The 20,137-nt window shown below is 39.6% G+C and overlaps 1 protein-coding gene across 7 annotated transcripts in view; it reads left to right on the forward strand.

Annotated features, from left to right (window-relative positions):
- Positions 1 to 20,137, forward strand: part of sorbs2a (sorbin and SH3 domain containing 2a) — a 69,321-nt gene that overhangs the window by 6,036 nt on the left and 43,148 nt on the right. For 5 of the 7 annotated variants that reach the window (XM_078263417.1, XM_078263435.1, XM_078263444.1 and 2 more), the window contains exon 2: positions 16,829 to 17,012. The exons of the other annotated variants lie outside the window; for them this stretch is intronic. The gene's annotated coding sequence lies outside the window, so the exon portion shown is untranslated. The remainder of the gene's footprint in view (positions 1 to 16,828; positions 17,013 to 20,137) is intronic. 7 annotated transcript variants of the gene reach the window in all.

The raw sequence follows: 20,137 nt of genomic DNA on the forward strand, positions 1-20,137 counted from the left end.
TATTGGGGTATCTAGGTTCGCATAATGTTCATGTGGAATTTATGTATTGTAGATTGTTCTATTATAACCTTTTATAGAATGAACTACTGTATGTTTCATTCACAGCTCCTGCCTAATGATGCCTGAAGACATTATAGTTGACTATGGACCATAACTTCAGGTGAATTTAGTGGGACAGTTGATACTGGACTGAATTGTCATTGGGATTCATGGATCATGCTTATAGGGTACTTCTAAACATATTGTGTTTGAGACGGATACAATAAAGGACTAAGCGTTGATTTTTTTTCACAAAACTATGTCAGACAGATGTTTATTCAAATTCATGGTCATTTTTTAAGATATAGTTTGTGGTATTGTTTTACTGTCGTTGATTTACAGTCAGGTCCATAAATATTGGGACATCGACACAATTCTAATCTTTTTGGCTCTATACACCACCACAATGGAGTTGAAATGAAACGAACAAGATGTGCTTTAACTGCAGACTTTCAGCTTTAATTTGAGGGTATTTACATCCAAATCAGGTGAACGGTGTAGGAATTACAACAGTTTGTATATGTGCCTCCCACTTTTTAAGGGACCAAAAGTAATGGGACAATTGGCTGCTCAGCTGTTCCATGGCCAGGTGTGTGTTATTCCCTCATTATCCCATTTACAAGGAGCAGATAAAAGGTCCAGAGTTCATTTCAAGTGTGCTATTTGCATTTGGAATCTGTTACTGTCAACTCTCAATATGAGATCCAAAGAGCTGTCACTATCAGTGAAGCAAGCCATCATTAGGCTGAAAAATCTAAACAAACCCATCAGAGAGATAGCAAAACATTAGGTGTGGCCAAATCAACTGTTTGGAACATTCTTAAAAAAGAAGGAACGCACCGGTGAGCTCAGCAACACCAAAAGACCCGGAAGACCACGGAAAACAACTGTGGTGGATGACCGAAGAATACTTTCCTGGTGAAGAAAAACACCCTTCACAACAGTTGGCCAGATCAAGAACACTCTCCAGGAGGTAGGTGTATGTGTGTCAAAGTCAACAATCAAGAGAAGACTTCACCAGAGTGAATACAGAGGGTTCACTACAAGATGTAAACCATTGGTGAGCCTCAAAAACAGGAAGGCCAGATTAGAGTTTGCCACAACATCTAAAAAAGCCTTCACATTTCTGGAACAACATCCTATGGACAGATGAGACAAAGATCAACTTGTACCAGAGTGATGGGAAGAGAAGAGTATGGAGAAGGAAAGGAACTGCTCATGATCCAAAGCATACCACCTCATCAGTGAAGTATGGTGGTGGTAGTGTCATGGCGTGGGCATGTATGGCTGCCAATGGAACTGGTTCTCTTGTATTTATTGATGATGTGACTGCTGACAAAAGCAGCAGGATGAATTCTGAAGTGTTTCCGGGCAATATTATCTGCTCATATTCAGCCAAATGCTTCAGAACTCATTGGACGGCGCTCACAGTGCAGATGGACAATGACCCGAAAGCATACTGCGAAAAGCAACCAAAGAGTTTTTTATAAGGGAAAGAAGTGGGAATGTTATGCAATGGCCAAGTCAATCACCTGACCTGAATCCGATTGAGCATGCATTTCACTTGCTGAAGACAAAACTGAAGGGAAAATGCCCCAAGAACAAGCAGGAACTGAAGACAGTTGCAGTAGAGGCCTGGCAGAGCATCACCAGGGATGAAATCCAGCGTCTGGTGATGTCTATGCGTTCCAGACTTCAGGCTGTAATTGAATGCAAAAGGATTTGCAGCCAAGTATTAAAAAGTGAAAGTTTGATTTATGATTGTTAATCTGTCCCATTACTTTTGGTCCCTTAGAAAGTGGGAGGCACATATACAAACTGTTGTAATTCCTACACCGTTCACCTGATTTGGATGTAAATACCCTCAAATTAAAGCTGAAAGTCTGCAGTTAAAGCACATCTTGTTCGTTTCATTTCAACTCCATTGTGGTGGTGTATAGAGCCAAAAAGATTAGAATTGTGTCGATGTCCCAATATTTATGGACCTGACTGTATATGGTAAATGTGTTGCTCTTAGTAGTGTATTCACCTCCTCTACTTTTGTTGACTTGGGACATTTAGTTCAAACTAAGAACAATTTCTTCGAAAAGGTTAGATGAATTGCAAGGTGTAGTCAAAAAGACAACAACGAAATAAATAATTGACAAAGAAACAAAGAACAATTATTAAAAGAAGACACTGCTACATGATAACAACCTGATTCTTGAATACAACGTCAAGACTCCACGTGTGTATTTTCTCACAGAACACCTGATAGTGTTAACCTCAAAGGTTCAAAGACATCTTCATGTGACACAGTCTGAGACAGCTGGCATATCCACTAGTTGACTGGCATCACATCCTTGGTCATGTCACTTTTCATTGTTCCCTATGTACTCTTTGCCTCTGTACACACTCTCATTTCACTTCCTCATAATCCATTGTGTTCAGTTTTCTTCTCTCACCAGCTGTTTTTCTTTCGTCTTTTATGTTTATATATATATATATAAAAAAAAATCTTTTTTTCTACATTGGTTATGATTCATCGTCCCTTCTGCTCTTCTGGTGAGCATTCTGACAGACATCGCATCAGCATCCAGCTACACAACATTTCATCAGCCACAACACCACTTATCAATCCACTCAGCAGTCACACAGGAGAGGCCTGGCTTACCAACATTAGTCAAGGGTATTGAGATGGATGAAGTGCCGAGTAATATTAGAAATGTGTTTCAAAGAGAGTACTATCAGCAATTGTGTTCGGAAGACACACGTGGGAAACACGTTGCATACCGAGTGTAAGTCGCTCTGCCTTCGCTCCATGCCCCGATAAGGAAAAGCAGAGAGGTGTATGAGGTTATGAGCTCCAAGAGTCAGATTAGATGTTTCAATATCAGGGCTGCGTTATTAATGGATCATACTTTATGTAGTATGAACACTCAATAAAGCCTAGTGGAAACAACAGCCATAGCAGCTCTATGAGGCTGTACTAGGGCATATATGTGCTACTATATAAGCTAAATGCTAATGTTAGTATGCTAAAACGCGCACAATGACAATGCCAAATTGCTGATGTTTAGCGGGTATGATGTTTACTATCTTACTACCATCTTAGTTTAGTGTGTTAGCATGCTAACATTTGCTAATTAGCTTGGACACAAAGTAAAGCTGAGGATGTTGAGAATGTCATACATTTTTGCAACTATTTGGTCATAAAATAAAGTATTGGACACATTACAATTTTGGCCTTGATGATTATTAGTTGACGCAGTTGTTACAGTTCATCCTGAAAGGGGCATGAATGTCTCAACCAAATTTCATGGCAATCCATACAGGAATTGTTGAGACATTTCACATAAAACCGAATGGAGGCACCAGAGGAAAAGTCATGGCATCATCAACGTTATTAGACTTCATCCTCTGGGAAACATGAATGTCTGTACCAAATGTAAAGGCAATCCAGTATTTGTTGAGATATGTCTATGTGCAACAGTGTGTATCCCTAATATATTGGGGATGTTTAAAAACATGTGTGGAATGTTGTAAAAGATTACATCTGGCAGACAGTAAAATGTTTGGTTATACATTTTTTTTACAATTTTAATTTATTGCAAGACGGATTTCATTTTAAATGAAAATATAATTGGCGCGTAAGAGTCCTTGAGTCTGACACATTTGCTGTTTCAGAAAATTAAGTTTTATCACCTAGTGTAGCTTCACACTACAGGACATTACACACTGGTGAGATAGGCAGAGAAATTAGCACTCTGGTTGCCTAAAAGCATCCTCATCTCCCCCTGATGTAATTACAGTGTTTGCCTCATTGTACTATAGCCTCTGTGTGTGTGAGCTGCCCCTAAATGTGCTACAGCTGCTGACTCCTCATCTGAAGGGAGAAAAACAGCAAGGCATGCCATACTGTGCTGTGCAGATGTGCTGAATGTGAAATATTGTCACTAGTTTGAAAGTTATATCAGCTTGAAAACCTATTTTACATAGACAACAAAGTCTGTGTCTGCTTTACATGCAAGTGGTTTTAGCTATGCCACTTAGTTTCTGTTTTTTTGGACATGACTTTGAGAAGTTTTTAATTTTGTGTCTGCATGCATTAATGATTTTTGGCCACTTGAGGGCAGAAATAATCTGAAAAATACAAATCCCACATACTATCACTCTGTTTTGGTGAGAGAAATATGTCTCGCTAGCTGTTTACCTTTTTTCATCAGCAACTTTGTCCGTCTGTACATTGGTGCTGGGCAGGTGGGCATATTAGAGTTTTTTCAGCAAAAAACAGCTGGCAGCTGTGCCTGTTGTCACTGGAAACAGGGATTTATGAGAATGGAATTTGGGGCACATAAAACCAAAACAATGAGCTAAAAGACGCTAAAAGGCTCTGTAGCACTGCAGAGTCTGGTGATAATTCTCTCTAACTTTGTCACTACGAGTGACCATTTATATATTGCACATGTAATCTGATACATTGTTATTATAGACAATATTGATGAGTGGAGCTTTAAAACAACCACTTCAGGCAGACCACTGGTAGACTCTGTCAGTAACATTTATACCAACTCTGTAGACTATTAAACAAGCTAAGTCAGCAAATTATTTGTGAGATCTGATACAATACAGACAAATAGATGTATGACAAATATACAGAAAACTGATTTGCCTCCTTTCTTTGCCCCCAGTCTCACCCTTTCAAACATCCTCAGCACTATTGAATTACCAGTAATTGAAAGGTATTACAAAACAGTGGTTGCCTTAAACATACATTTACAGTAGAATACATAAAGTTACATCATTTATTAGATGATATTAATGGTTTTTTGAGTCTGTCATCCATCAGTTGGTCTTTTTCAGGCTGCTGTTGCAAAACGTTATTTACATTTCAGTTAATTCAAGTGATAAGAAGTACAGACATAACCACACCAGTAGGATTCATGGCCAGCATTTCATCTCAATATACTTGTCATTCATATTGTGTTGCTGTTATGCAGCTTTGGTTTATCTTCTGTCAGCTACAGATGTTACAGGTTTAAACAGGAAATGAACAGTTGTATAATGTTCATTTTTGGAACTATGTTCATCTTGAAAGATTCACTGAAGTCATAATATGCATTGTCATGCAGTGAAGATTCCCATGAGGTAATCATGTCTAGACAGGTAATGATGATGTCAACTTGTATAAGCTACAGGAGAATTTAGCCTATGACTCTTATCTTGCATCTCTGCTATTCTATGTCCTTCACTGTGTCATTTATTATTCTGTTATCCTTCGTCTTCTCTCTTCCACCATTTGTATCTGTTCTGTCATGTCAGCTTTTCCCCAACATCCATCATAACAATGCAGTGCCAGCTTTTATGTACAAAATGAAGATCCATGAGTGACACTGGCACTTTCACTCAGCTATGTTGTCTCTTTTTGATTGATAGAGCACAGCAGGAAGACAGAGGCCAGGGCAAGTTTTTGGTTAGATGAACTGCAATTTGTATTTTGCTGGTTGATGATGGTTGGTTGACAGAATTCAGCATTTTGTACTTTTCACTCCATTGTAAGGTAGTGATTGACCCTTGCATGAGCCAATGATACTTATCATGATCATAGACGTCTGACTAACAGGAATGAATGCAGTGAAAAGGAGTCTAATAGAAAATGTAACACTACATCACTACTACACTACTACAGCACTACTGCAGCTTTATTTTTCTCACAGATTTGCTTAGGCATTTCACCTGGTCAGCTCTCAGACATCAAAGCAAGGCTGAAATATAAGTGAAAGTGGCATGATGTCATTACCAGGCAATGTCCTCATGCACTCATATGCCATCCACTCATTCAGCACCACTGTGCCACTTTAACATTGGCCAGACGAGTGAACCTCAGTATCAGCTGTTCCAAATGTAGATCTCTTTGGAAAGCATCAGTGGAAAGATGTGAGCGAGTGCCACTGCTCAGATAAAAGAGTTATTTTCTCACAAGATCCATGTGCCAGCCTACGCTCCTTTTATTGTGGGCTATTCTAAGTGAAGGCAGGAGGGGTGGTGGTAGTATATGTTAGGGTTTGGATATTAGATAATTGCAGGCATGATGTGGATGAAGATAGGAAGCCGTGGCCATAAAAGCTTGACACATGCTTGATTATGTCACGCCCTCTAAGATAAGGTTCATGTTGCCATCCTAAAAAGGAAATACTACAGTATAATGGAAAGCATTATTGCACATTTGCATCTGAAGGTCTGGCACAGATAGAGATACTTTGTGTGGATTGCAATGTAGTGCTTTCTTGACCATGGCCAGCTTCAGTATAGCTTGTTTCCGAGGCCAGCTTTCGGTCTTCAACTCACGTCAACACTTGACTCCACTAGATGAATTGTGCACACTGGTGGCTCCTCTACTACCTATGCTTAAAGCCCATTCTGGGCTCTCAGAGGGGGTTGGTACAAATTCCTGTGACTAAATGTAGTGACACAGTCCAGGAGTCCTTGCTATCTTGGTTGTCTATTTAGCTACACAAGTGGCATGGCTCTATGGATGTTAATGTTAATGTCAGTGTTCAGTCAGTTGGTCTGTTGTTTGTTCTTCACTTTGGGCCAGACTGAACTATTTAATTATTGGATGGTTTTACCATTATATTTTATAAAGACATTCATGGCCCAGAGAGGTTGAAGCCTAATTACTTCTGTCCCCTTACTTTTACTCTAGCGCCACCATAAGGGTTACATTTTTTTTCTTTAATGTCTTTGCAATCAGGGTCGGATCTAGTATTTTTCTAAATCAGGCGCCCTACTTTCCACAGTAGCACTCCCCACCACCACCACCAACCCCTAAGGGAAATTTGACTATAAACACGTAATTTCCTGACTTTTTATGCATGTAAATAAACCCCAACAGCAAATCAAATTAGAACGGAATTGTCTTGAAAAGGTGAATACAAAATTCCGGCGCTAGACAACAATGGTATTTATTTGGGAAGACAAGTACAAATCCAAAAAGTATAACATTTTGGTGAGTCTTTAACTTTTTAATACTTTCATTAATGACTAAATACCAACAAGTCATCCAAACCATATGACCACGTAGGTCGTTTGATCCTACCCTTTAATACGACCCATAGGCGTTTAATAAATTAGCGCCCCTAGTGGTGGAAGGAAATGTGACCCACAGGAGCCATTTCCGTCCTCATATCTAAACGTAACAGCCGCGGTTTTGAACATTGTCAAACAATAGCAGTTTGGTTCGGTTTAGGCATAAAAATTACTTGGTTAGGTTTAGGCTACAAAACTGCTTAGTTAAGTTTAGAAAAAGGTTGTGGTTTGGGTTAAAATCAGTGCATTTGTTACTTCACCTTTCGGAGGAGTCTCCTAAATACCGGCAAAATGAATGTAATTCTTATCAGCCATAGCTGTACATTGTGTTACGTGATAATTAGCTAATGTTAGCATAACTGGCGTGAACGTGCAATAGTTAACATTAACCTGCTTATTATCAGCATGTTAGCATTGTCATTGTGAGCATGTTAGCATGCTGCCTAAGTACAGCCTCCCAGAGAAGCTTGCATGGTTGTATACACTTTCACTCAGCCGAATACACAATCACTGTTGTTACACGCAGAAGAAAATAAACTTAAAGTGTAAAAATGACGCAGGTTCTGGTTACCCGCAAATATAGCGCGGTGAAATGCAAGCTGTTACACAGCCTATGTAGACAGATGTATTGATGAAAATAGAAGCAAATCTGTTCTGTGTGTGAGATGGATGACAGAAAAACACGGCTGAAACACCTCCCGTGTAGACATGCCATTAGTCTTGTTCTGTAATGCGTCGTAACATCTTAAGCTCCACCCTAGCAAGCCTGCACCTGTATAACCAATGGACCACTGCATACCAGACATAATGTATCTGGCCCCATCAGAATGGATTGCTAAGAGTATTCCTGTGGATAGCATACCACCTATAAAAAGGCACCTACTTGACAACAGTAAGATTCAGTAAGGGCTGCCTATGAGCTGGTGGTAAAAGACGAAACACATGCATGCACGCGTTTACACACACACACACACACACACACACACACACACACACACACATACACAGATGTGGTCTCGCTCACACTTCAGAAAGGTCAGCTATCAATAACAGTCTAAATTTGTACACCTTTAATGTTGACAGAAGAAAGGGCTCTTTATGCATGCGTGGACAACAAAATAACACTGCAGCTTTAAAAACGGTTGATTAGTTATTTGTTGTCAATGGAACTTAAAGTATTATTCATATCCAAAAGGACATGTTAATAAGTCACACTAAGTTCCCTCACCTTGCAGCAAAAAAGTAAAACGTGGTCAATAAAATTCACTGTACTAAATCAACTGACAGGAAAATCAATTAGAAACATAATTAGAGTGAAGGGTTTTTATACACACATAAAACCAGGTAATCTACAGATCTAAAAGCACAACATCAAATATTTTTTCAGCAAACAATGTTGTTTATCAATTTAATTCCGTGCAAGTGGTTTCATTATTAGGATTTACATAAAGCAATGCAAGTTATGCTGCTGTTTAGTTGATGGTACGAGTTAGCTTTGCATAATCGCAAAGCTATTAGGAACACGAATAGGTGAACAAGAGTTGACACTATTGCGTAAGCTCAAAAGGGATTGTATTTGTCAGACTTATTTACATAAGAATGGATGCATTCCTTAAGTGACATTTTTCATACAGTGAAAGGGTCACATCTTTGCTCTGTGTATGATTCCATATCAACTCACTAGACCATTAACAGCCCTTAAGGTTTTAAGAATTCATGAGCAATAGGGCTATTGCTTTTGCTTTTTTTTACTCCAAGTCTGCAGATCTATGTCTCTGATGTTGCACTGAGATTTCACATTTGTATTAATAACTGCAAAATGGATAGATATATTTTGTTGTTGTTTCTGCTACACCAAAATCGACACAGATGACTCATACAATTTCATTTGAAACATGCAAAACAATGCATTGAATGTGAAAAGGCCATGTTTTCTACCATGGTCACAGGATACCCAGCATTGACTATAAAGGGCTACCATCCAGTCTGTAAATAATTTAACAGCTTGGCGTGTTTGTGTGTGTGACAGAGAGCGAGAATTCCTCAGTTAAGCCATCAAAAATCAAGACACGGTCCAGTTGCTTTGCTTAATGAAGACAGAGTTGAAACAAATACAGTATTGTTACAGGGCAACACTTAAAGAGACAAACCCATAATTCAACTTCTGGTGTTTACCCAGCAAGGGCTGAAGACCTCACAGCAAAAATGTCAGTTTTAATTTAAAATGTGTGTTTAAAATCAACACCTTGCTAGTGATGATATACATCCACACCTATCAGAGTTTAACACGTTCCTTTCGTTGCAGGATTTCGCTGCCACAAAATGATGTCAGCTCTCTGTCAACGTTCTGAAAAATCAACACTTGCATTGTTAACACTGAAACATGTGTTGTGTACATGCATCACAATGATTAATGGTTGGTACTAAGCTAACTTGAGAAACTAATTTATCCAAAACACCTCACAGCATTGTAGTTGTAGGCTACTGCAATGTTTAATCCTATCCTATTATTAAATCATATGATAATTCACATTTTTTGCAGATTGTCTCTGCAAAAATCTACAAGGAACTCAAGCAATAACTTACCTTCTACAAACAAAATAAACTTGAGTAGTAGTAGCTGTGGCCAAGTAATCTTGTTTAACCTAAATAAACTCTAGATAATCTCTACTTGGTTAGCCTGCATTTTCATTATCTTCATACACTGTAGAAGTGCAAGTTATGTGTATGCTTAATTTGGCCCATATGCAGATTTACTTGAGGTTTCTGTTTTCCAATTCTTTGCAAGAATTTGTAATCCAACCCTCAAAACACAGGCCTATGTCAAACGGACGTCAAGCTATAACTTACTTGTCATTTATTAATAGCTCAACATATGCCTTCAAACATTTTGATGACAACATGGTATGCTGCCAGGGAAACTATACATATTTTGGCACAGCTCTAGCTTTATTTCCAGTATAGGTCGGTGGATGATTTACTAATCCTGACTGTATTATGATCATGTTCTAGCCATTAACACACAGCATGTAGCCTCCATAAACGTTCTACTGCAAATAGAAGGTAAAGCAAAGTGCCACTTTACGGTTAGCAGTGAACTGCACAGACAGGCCTCCAGTGTGTCCTCTGCCAGCACTGATTGAACCGCGGGCGTTGCCATGGCTACACGACGACCCAATGAGAAGCTCGCGGTAGACTGTTGCTGAATGAAAATAACAGAGGCCATTTTGCGCACGAAGCTACGGTATCATTCAATAATAATAAAAGTGGAAACAGGAGGAGGCAGGTTCAGTCCATTTTTGGATAGACGCGAGTGCCGGAGAGCCGGTAGTTGTGTGGGACCGCGGTGCGAGTGCGACTGGCGCTTGTAGATAAAGAGAATACATGCCGCATCGCCTCTTCCTTAGATGTTTGTGTCGTGAAGAAAGGGAACAGACAGGGCAGCTTCACCGCATTGCTATCTGATCCTGTGACCCCCGAGAGAGGGAGTTGCCTTTAGTTAGCTGACCGACACCGGCAACATCCATGCGCGTTGAAAACAGGTGTACAGTTTCATCACACTGACACCGCACTAGCTTCCGAGCCGCTGTAGCTCACTGCGTTTGTGTTTGTGTGTGTACTCCGATAAGGACTTCAGTCATTAACACATGGAAGAGGCTGATAACCTGACGATATGTTGCGGAATTAGTCGAATGAGGCGACACTCGTTTTAAGGTAGGTACACACCGTATCAGTAGTGTTGTTGTCAAGGGACTATTATCTTTCCCTCCGCGCCGCTTTTAGCAGCTGCAGAGGATCTAACCCAGAGCTGTATTTTGTGCTTTGATGAGTTAAGCAGGCTATTATTAGTGTTTTACGTGCGTTACAAGCAACAATAAACATGTAGTTGCAATCGGCAAATAAATTCAGCTCATAGGATGCGGTAAGGTCGCCTCTGTTTGCACTAAAGTGCATTCCAGTGGATTGCTTTTTTCCAGTGCATTAAAGGGAGATGCGGCCAGGGCTGGGAGGATGTTAAATAAACCACAAACCACAACATTTAAGCTGTAGAAATATAGCTTAACATTAGTAAAAGCCTAAAGACCGTCAGCACGAGACACGTAGGATATAATAACACACACGCTGCTTGATAGCAATAAGCATGAATTGAGATATCCATATTTAACCTACATCCCAAATGCTTAGGATAATCTCTATTGTTTGCTTGCACTTCTACAGCGCAGTACAGATTTTTTTTTTGTGTGTAATAATGAAAACACTATTTATACAGTGACCTTAGTTTGGTCCGTTTATCTTTACCAGTTAGACAACAGGACTCTGAGTTTTGTATTGGACCCTGTGGAGTTACTTATTTATCAAGTTAACCCACCATTACATCTGCTTGTTGCATTCACCTGCCATTAAATGTTTAAATCAGTCAGTCTCTTATCGAGAGTGCTTGGATAGTCCTGAATAGTAGTAGGCTATCCTAGATTTGACAGAAAGCAGTAAGGAATAGTCAGCCCCTGTGTTTCTTTGGCGCTGCTTGCTAACTCATATAAAGGGATGATGTAATGAGGAAAAGAAAAAAGGCCAGCAGCGTTGGATGGCAGCTGTGAGTCCAATTTGAATGCTGGGTGAACAGTGTAACACTATCACTCCGGGAACCTCGTACCACTCCCAGTGTGGCCTACCTGGCCTGTGTGTGTGGGTATTAGTGTGTAGGCTTCACTGGATGGTATCTTTGTAGTATTCTATGTATTTTTATGACTGCATACTTGTGTTTAGGGGAGAGCAGAGCCATGTCTTTCTCTATCACTCTGGGGGAGAGAAAGCGACACAGATGCAATATGACGAGCAACAGTTGGCTGCTATCTGTCTCATGAGGGCCTGCTCTGCCAATAAACAGCCTCTCATAGAAGCTTAAATATACACACTTAATGGGGCGATCATAGCTTTTTGACTTGATTGATGGCCAATGAGCCAGAAAGTATGTCTCTGTTACATCTGCCAGTTGTGTGTGTGTGTGTGTGTGTGTGTGTGTGTGTGTGTGTGTGTGTGTGTGTGGCTAAGAGAAGGAAAGGGGATCAAGGTAGGCCATTAGGGAACAGGAGACTTTCTCCTGAAAGTACGGAATGTAACAGGGGGTTACTCTTATAGTTCACTTTATTTCTCTCGTGATCTCTCTCTATCTCACACACGCGTACACACTCCTTTTAATTTTTCGTTGCCTGTTTATTTCTTTGTTTTGATGCCCTCTATTTTTGTGTCTTCATCATCCATCTTCCCCTCTCTCTGCCCTTCTTCAGAGGCTGATGTCATGGCTCAAGTGGTGTGTGAAAAGCTCGCCTAATTCTTAGTCTCACTGATAATAGGGGCCGCTTGCAGGACATGCTTGTTCCCTGAGCGTTCTCATTGAACAAATCTGTGCCTCTCATGTGCCACACAGTCTGGATTAGATGGACACTCTGTACTGTGCACACATTTACAATGATCAGATGTGGAGGAATAACCATTTTAGTGGCAGAGAAAGGAAAAAAGTATACACTGAAGAACGTGCATATTATCATAAGCACATTGTTTTGGTGCACTTTCATTTAAAATGTGTTTTAAAAAAAAAAAGTGTGTAAGTTATACTGAAATGTTTGCAAAACGTGCAAAAAATAGCCATGTAGTACTATAGAATTTAGTTTGATATCTTAAACTCAAAAGTATATAATTAATAAAATATGTAATGTAAAAAAAAAAAAAATTCCCAAATTAATTTACTGGTGCATCTTTACAGTATATTCACTCAATATCGTTATCGCAATATATCGAAAGTGTCGCATTAAGTATGCGATATTTAGTTTATTTTGTGGAGTGCTGCGTCCCGTCCTTTGGCTGTGTGGCTTAGTTGTGTTTGATTTAGAGCCCGCTTGAAACGCTATAATGATCATGTTTCATCGGCCAGTTACCGTGCCACTTGCACATGTTAGTGCACGTCAGCACACGGGTCCACTACGTGACAAACCCTAAGGAGCGTACCACGTGTGTGCATATTTCAACAGAATGACGGTGTATGTGAAGAAATAGACAACAAAATGGAACGAATCAGAGAAGCGAAAGAAAAGTTGTGTCCTGTTCTCTTTATTTATTTTATACTGTACAACCAGTAAAACATCTCCTGTTCTGTAGACATGCTCGTTATTTATTTATTCATGTTGTACCAGTCCAATATGACCGTCTATCATGACTGTCAGTTGAAATAAATCTTGTGTTGTAAGAAAACTTGTTTAATTTGTCATGAATCTATTTTGATGCGTTTTCCCGTAACTTTTGGAATTTTACATATATTTAAAACTATCGAAATAAATATCAATATCGCAATACTCATAATCGATATCGCAATATCACATTTTGTCAATATCGTGCAACCCTAATCTTTACGTTGACCTGTCATTCTCAGCCAGGCAGTTTCTTTATTTAGCCTGGCATGTAAACACTATTTACAGCCCGTGGATTTTAATGTATCCTTTTCAGTGGTCGTAAGAACAAACGCACAAGATAAAAAAGGCTGAATTAAAAAAAAAAAAAATAAAAAAAAAAAAAAAAAAGGCTCTAAGCAGTCAAGTATTAAAACATGCTTAAAACTCCGCCTGATTAGCGACTCAACGCAAATGTATTAAGTAGTCCATCCTGCTATGGGAAAGGGTTAGAAGACTACCTTGAGTGCAGGTAGGTCAAATTTGCAAATGTAGTCTGCTCAGCTTTAGTCTAGATGATGTTAGACAAATGTTTAATGGAGAAAAAAAATCATTTTTATCACTTCTGTGCATTTTAAACAAGACATGCAGCACCACATTGTTTTTGCTGCTGTACTATGCAGCCCATCATAGATCAAACAATGGCTATTCTGGAGGGTCTTGATTAAAGCTTTAAGCATCTTTTATAGTAGGAGTTGACTACAACAAGTAAAAAGGTCTGAATACTTAAAATATTTAATGAGATTAAGTCAAATGTGTCATTTTGTGTGTTGTGCTGCAGAGCTTTAAGAGAGTTTCTGTGGGAACTTTCTTACTCAATGACTATGTATTTTTCTTTTATAAACCGTACTCTGTCTGGAATAAGATGCTCCTGTTTGACAACAGACGCTTAAACCTTTTGCGATTATGGTTTGAAATGTATTATAAATTCATTCCATATTCATAATTCAACATCTAAAAATTGTATTAGCGTGTAGCTCATGTTCTTCTGCTTCGTGTGCCGTTCCAACGCAACCAAACGGTGGTACTGTCTCTATTGAGCAATACATTTGTGGATATATTTTTCCTTTTTTTAGATCCGCTCCCAGGTTTAAGTGTTTTCGAGTAAGTGACACTTACTAATGTGTACGTGTACAGTTCTCCTGCTTTTTATAACCTGCCACTTACTTAACGGGGTATGGCAGAAGCTGATAATGAATTAGGTGTTGAAACTGTACGGGCGAGACCATGTCGACACGGCCACTGTAGTCCAGAGTGGCTCATAGGTCAAAGTGTCGGTGTGTTTGAGCGTGAGTGTGTGTCAGTCGCTATAAAAATAGTTTGCTCTGGTACTTTAATGAGATCATTCCTAAGCTGCTGCTGTGTCATGTTGGTTTCAATTGTTTATTATAAATCATTCCTGCACATGCACAACTTCATAGGAGATGCTAAATCAAAGTCACATTTTAGTTTTTAATGCACGAGGGATCATGTGATCCAGAACTGTTAAATCACATCCATCAAACCTTTGGTGATGTTCGTTCAGGTGTTGATGGAGATCCTGTCTGTCATCTTTCGTCTCATGTGGGTTAAAGGATCATGTATGAAGTAAATAGATAATAAAAACCAATACTTTATTGGTCCCCTGGGACTTTCCTGATTCTGGCCCCGAGGTTACGTCATTAGCACCTGTCAGTTGTCACCTTCTCACCATACCTCCGTGATCCTTGGCACATGATCAGAAATGTCTGGGGGCCAGCTGCTGTTTGATCAAGTCTGCTGTCACACCAATCACTGTAGTGTGCCGAAACCACAAGGTCTGATGCTCGGGGGTTTGGATGGACACACTTTGCAGAAGTGCTACTTATCATTGGAGCTATATCTGTGCACGTGTAGCTGGGATTTTTACATTACCACTTCATCATTGGCACGATGACAGTGGGCATAGATAGTGTTGATCCAGGACATCTCAACTTATGCAATCCACGTTTGATTTAAAGGTTGGCAACACGTTGACACTTGACTTGAGCGTGTTCATGAGTTTAGTATTTTACTTTTAGATGTATATGTGATATGCTTAAAACACTTGACCTAGCTAAACTAACACATTGTTTTTGTATACTTGCAATAATGGGTTTATTTAAGATGTAGACCGACACAAGTGATTGTTTTTAGTTATTGGCATTCCATCCTAAAAAATGCTTTGGACTAAGTAAGGTGATGTCACCTTACTGCTTCATCTAGGTAAATTGAAATTAGGCAGGGGAAACTCAACAGGAGGCAACATCACTAACTGTAATAGTCATAGTTGGAATATCTGTTTTTGTAGAGAAAAATAAGTCAGCAATCATATAACCATTCCATTGCTACCCATGGCGCTACATTACCATTTCTTTTGTAGTGAGTGCTGAACTCTTCCTGAACCCTGCTACACAGCAATCTGTTAGATGCAGATTTTTGTGCCTGCTTTGTTTATTGTCGTATGGATGTGTAGGGAGTAGGTGGAAGTGATCCAAAGAGCATATTGCACAGTAGCTGCCTGCCTGGTTGGTTTTAGGTATCCAGGCTCTAAATATGAGATGCTAATAGCAGTAGTTACATCATCATTCTAGGAATAGCGGGGAGTCTGGGGTCTGGAGGTGCCTCTGGTTGACCTCTCTGCGGTGTATATTCAGCCTGTGTGTGTACGTGTGTGGTCATTTCCAAATATACATTCCCATATGGATTACACAGCAGTTTGATTATTAATGACACAGGTGAGTGGACACATAATTAGTCTGTATATATTTACAGCCTGATATGACACTGACTGCACATGGTTATTAGTAATAAAAAAAATAGAGCCAGTGTGTCTGCTTCTCCATGTTTACGAGTGTGCATTTGCCAATCTCTGAGCGAACCCTCGCAGGCAATCAAAGTGTCAGCAACAGAAAATGAACGAAAGTCTCATGTGAGAACAATTTGACACCCCTGTCCCTTTCCGTGTGGAGTAGTCCACTTGACATAGCCCCGCACTGACGACATTGGCTGCTGTGTGACATTAAAGCCCTGGAGGAGAGATGGGCGAGTGGAGGCTCTCTAACGCCCCTTTCTGTCTGCTTACTCCTACTGACATCCTAATCCTAGTTCATTCAACCATGCATATCTAGTCACAGGTGTAACTACCTGATGCATTCTAAACCATACAGTTACAATGTGCATGGCTGTGTTGGTGTTTTTACAGTATGCGAATGCGTGTATAGTTATAGTGTGTCTTTGTGTGCATATGTGTGTGCGCACACTGTGTGGTATGCATGCATGCAAACATGTGTGCATGTGGTAAAATAGAGATAAGTCAACCCTGTCACTTAGCCCCCACCCATCTACACTTGGGGGTAACTTTCCAGTCTCATAGACGAGCATGCCTGAGTCTGAAAATAGCCGTATCTGATCACTGCTTCACCCAAACAGGGAACTCTCTTTCCCTGTCACTCCCACTCTTTGGCTCTCTAACTTTCTCCTCGTTCTGTTCTTCCCAGGCATTAAACGAGGTACGATCTGGGAATAAAGCTTGACCGGGAGGAGAGACTTATGCCGAGCGGAGGGCAGGAGACGAAAAAGCAAATCCGAATATAAGAGGAGAAAGAGGGCAGGCACTTGGGCTCACGCCTCACCTATACCTGACTCTTCTTAGCAAGTCTCCAGTCTTTTGGTTTTATGACGGTAAGAGTTGAATTTCCTCTGCTTGATGGACTGTTGCACCTGCTCTCTGCCGGTTGAGAAGTCAGGCTTTTGGTAAATGTCACAAAAGATATTCAGACGAAAGGGTTGCATTCCAACGGGAAATAATGTGCTCATGTGCATTTTCATGCCAAAACACACTATTTATTAAACTCCAGTTTTTGAAAGTAGATTGAAGATTTAAATAATGGATTGACATATACAGGTTTAATTTACCTTCCTCACTCCTGAAAGAGATTTTACTATGTTTCAATGCAAACACAAACAGATCACATATTGCTGTCTACTCCTTTGTGATAATATGTCTACATTCCAAAATACATTGATGCTTTAAAGGGATTGCAAATTAAAGAGGTCTGAATAGATTTTACAACCCAAACACCGAAAGGGAATTGTTTTTTTTATCTGCTCTGCCAAAACCACCAATTATAGACCGAGAGTACAACTTTTTTTCTTTTGTGACAGCGGACAGGGGAAGTGGTGTCAAGTAAAACGGTGGTTGCTACCGCTGTCACCTCAGAAATAGCATCAGCAAATAACTTAGATTACAGCTTTGTGGATAGAAAAGTTGTATACATCAACCCTAGATGGATTAATTTAGAACATGTTTAAAAGTGACTTTTTTTCAAGTAAAAACAGAAATTCACACGTTCAACTAAATCTTACATTTTTGTGTTTTGATAGACTACATGTGGAGAAAAGTCGTGATTCGATCCCCAAAAACGTCCTGTCCTCTTTCCCTTTACCTCTTACCTTCCATTTATTTGGCCCCAGAATCGTATTTTCTTCCCTCTGTCCCTTTTACATACTTCCATCTCTTGTTACACCCTTTTTCATGGTCTCTTCTTTCCCACTCAACAAAAGCCATGCTCCAATCCCTCCATTAGGCCAGTCTCAGAGGTGTTGTGGAATGTCACCTTGACCCTTGGGTACATAGTAAGGGGTGGTTCCCAGCCTCTATTCGTAGCACTGGTTCGCTTGGTTCCCTTTCTGCCCGACCTGACGTACAGGGAGGCACTTTGTCTGTTCCCTGTATTGGCACAGGGCGCTCAATTTTTCCATGGCAAATGTGACATTGTTAATACACAAATAATGATTAATTCCAGTCCCACTAAAGCCTTATTTGTTTGCATAACTCTACAGTGCTCCCGTAAAACCTTTTGGTTAGACATAAGCTACATTATTTGGGACAGAGATGGCTTGATTGCTTATTGATTATTGATCTGTATAACCTGTGATGTGGGTCTGGAAAGTAGTTACTCTGCTGGAGAGAGACCAAAATAATTCAGGTTTGGCACATTTATTTATTTATTCATATGTCTACAATAAAGTTCAGAATGTTTTGAGGTATGTGTCCTACAAATCCGGGAGCTTACCAGAGCTGTACAGAAATACAATTATTTCATTTTCAGCGACTTGAACAAATGTAATTCCCTTGTTACTGTCACTCTGTTTTGCCCTCCCTATTCTCATTCCTTCCTTATACTGGGTATTTGTTTAAACCTGATGTATAAAAGGACAAAAATATTCAAAAATTGCCTTGACAGAATAACTGCAAACACAAGACTCTTGAATTACAGTCTCATGTGAATGTGTGATGCTCTCAGTAAACAGGCATCTTTCTTTCTCCGTCTGAAAAGAAAACTACCTTATAAAGATGACTAGGTATTTATACAAATATTTGAGAATATTTTGACTCCTACTTATCATTAGTTGCAGTATTGCCCGTTATCATTAACGTCAACAAAGCTGTATCAGTGGAAAGAGGTTTTTGCTGCTACAATAATTGCAGTGTTGTTCAATGGCCATCATGGAAATAGAAGCATTACAGAAGCCAAACAAAGAGTCTCAACATTTTGAGTGTCTTGCATAGCGACTGAGATGTTATAACTCACTGTCAAACCTACAATGACTTAATTTAAACATATACACTGTCATCTCTCTGAGATACTTCCTGTGTATCCAGTTGTGATGGTGAAGTTTATCATTTCTCTTTAACCACCTGGGGAATTGTAGGAATAAAAAAGGTAAAATGACAATATTTCCTCATGCCTTTCACCCAGAGGACATAAAGATTCCTCCGATGGATTTTCACGATGATCCGGACCACCTTAGACGGTAAAAGGTCCTGCCTAATAGTAAATATAGCATCCCTGCTAATCAAGTTTCTCTTATCTTCATGCTCGACACTTAACACTGGTACCTGGGGAATCCAGACTATGTATGGGGGGAATGTAATCTTAGCCGCAGCTGATGGCCAGTCTGCTTTAGTGTACCCCTTGCGTCAAATGACTATTTTCAAAATGTTTTGGTTTGTTTTTGTCATTAGATTTAGAAAATTTTATACAAAATAGCATACATAATCTTTAACAAACTGGGAAAATGTGCATGTAATTTACAGCTAATTCTTTCTCTAAGCTATCAAATCTGTTTACAAGATGGTTATATTGTTCTTCAGGCACCCATTCCTTTTTCTGTTGAGCTGCATTTTGCACAGAACTAATTTCCTCACTAAAGTGATTAATAATAAGCAGTGTTTACCTCTTTTATTCTCTAGATAGTAGTGTTTACTATCTGCAGCTAATTCCTGCATTCTCCTGAATATCTCTTCTCCATTAGGCCTCTCACAACACATTAGACAGGCCTCTTAAATTCCAGATAGTGCCACATTCAGTCAATATCTTAGGCCTTATGAATTGGTACCAGATTGGATTCAAATTGACGACTAAAAGACAATTCTTAAAATTATTAAAGGGACTATCATTTAATTAAAGTATTCAGTTATGCTGGACTGGTTTATACTGTAGGGCAGTTAAATCAATATTTGTCATGACAATTATTTCTCAAAGGTATGAACCTGTAGCCTAGAAATCTAGATGCACCCTAGCAGCAGCAAATGTAATTTTCAGCCAGGGTCAGTCTAGCAACTCTCCGTTGGCTTGCAAGCTGGAAAAACCAAACTCTGGCCAGGCCAATCACATCGTGTATAGAGTCGGTGGGCGGGCTTATGGCTGCTGCTGCTGCTGGCGAACAGCGGTCTTTCGAATTGGCTTTTGCCGCGACTCTGGAAGACTTGGAGATAACATTGTCTTTGAGAAAAGAACAAA

This window comes from Sander vitreus, chromosome 2, assembly GCF_031162955.1.
Source record: "Sander vitreus isolate 19-12246 chromosome 2, sanVit1, whole genome shotgun sequence".
NCBI lineage: Eukaryota > Metazoa > Chordata > Actinopteri > Perciformes > Percidae > Sander > Sander vitreus.